Source organism: Centruroides sculpturatus, unplaced genomic scaffold, assembly GCF_000671375.1.
Source record: "Centruroides sculpturatus isolate CEXI.00-Female unplaced genomic scaffold, Cexi_2.0 scaffold1704, whole genome shotgun sequence".
In the NCBI taxonomy this organism is placed as follows: Eukaryota; Metazoa; Arthropoda; class Arachnida; order Scorpiones; family Buthidae; genus Centruroides; species Centruroides sculpturatus.
The window spans coordinates 4,049-5,607 of NW_019385926.1; positions in this window are offsets into that span (position 1 = coordinate 4,049).

Here is a 1,559-nt window from a genome sequence, read left to right on the forward strand (position 1 = left end):
ACAAGATGCTAACAAATAAATGTTACGTTTGTGACGTACATTTTGCGAGTAGATTTATTTTAAAAACCTTCTCCCATGTTATAAATGGAGAGAAAGTAGAAATTCCACGAGATCGCTGGGCATTAACGTCGGATGCATATCCATCAAACTTCCCTAATTGTCCTAAGTACATTAGTAGGTCTGTACCTCAAAAACGATCAATGCGATGTCTCACAAGAAATGAAGAACCATCTAGGAAGAGATCACGAAAAGACAAAACAGATAAATATTTATGTGTTTTTTATGTAATCTTAATCCTCAGTGAGCCATGTAACTTTTTGCCCTTGCTGAGTCGCAGTGGGTCTCTCGGACCCTGTGTTTTAATATAAAATTATTAAATTTTTTCTATCGCGTAAAAAACTACAATTTCACCGTTAAATTCTGCGCTTTGTTTTCTTTCTTTCTTTCTTGCTGTATTGATGACAAAATTGCGTTTTTAATGTTTATTTTTATATAATTTGATAGCTACGCGACAATCGTGTCGCGTAGCTATCATTCTTTTATTTATATTATTCCATAACGTTTAGGGTCTAATTAGCTAACTTCTAGTTGTTTGATTCTGTTTGGACGAGTAAGCATTTTCTCAAAATTGTCTGGTGGACAATTGTACAATAAGAAAATCGCTCCCTCTACGTAAATCAAGGTAAACTGTAAACAAATGTTAGATAATCGCTATTTTCGTCGTTTTTCAGCTCCAATTTAGCTCTAATTTACATATTTACTGACTTTATTTAAACGAATAAGTGTTTTGACAGAAACATTTCGAGGTAAAATTACCCGCAAAACTAAAATACTTTTGGTTTAATTATTTCCCGCTATTACGCAATGTATAGAAGTACTGTAATGAGTTTCCCCGGTAAATTTTTCGACTGGAAGCTTTTGATAAGACATCTAGTCCAAGTAAAGTCAAATAAAAGAAACGTTCTAACCGCATGTTGATCGGACTGAAAAGTTGGAAGAATATAAATTTTTTCAGTATTTTTATATTTAAAAAAAAATGTTAACTAAAGATTGAGCTGGGTTTGTGAGACCCACTGTGATTCACTGAGGGCTCTCTCTCTGTGGTCCACCTTTCCTTGTAAATACTTAAGATTAATCGTCTGATATTTTTGTTCTCAATCAAAACTGACTTGGTGTAATGATTATATAATCTTGTATTAAACTCTTAACTTATGTTTTCTTTTCAATTAGCGTTTCTTTGGAATGATAAGACAAGGAAGTGGAAGCAATTCTCATCCCACAACAGTGCAGTTCTTATACCTGTGCAGACTGATGACTGTGTACAGTTTGGTTCGTCCTCCCAAACGAGCATCAGTTCAAACTGATCCTGGATCTTCCCTTATTACTTTAAAAAATCTTCATAGTCATAAAAAACTATTTAAGGAAATTCAAGAACAACTGGAAGAACATTTACAAAATTTGCTTTCTAATCCAAGCCTGTCCTATGGAGATACTAGTGATAGTGAATTATTAGATCATGATTATTGTGCACCAGAAACATTTAAGTTTATTCTACATTA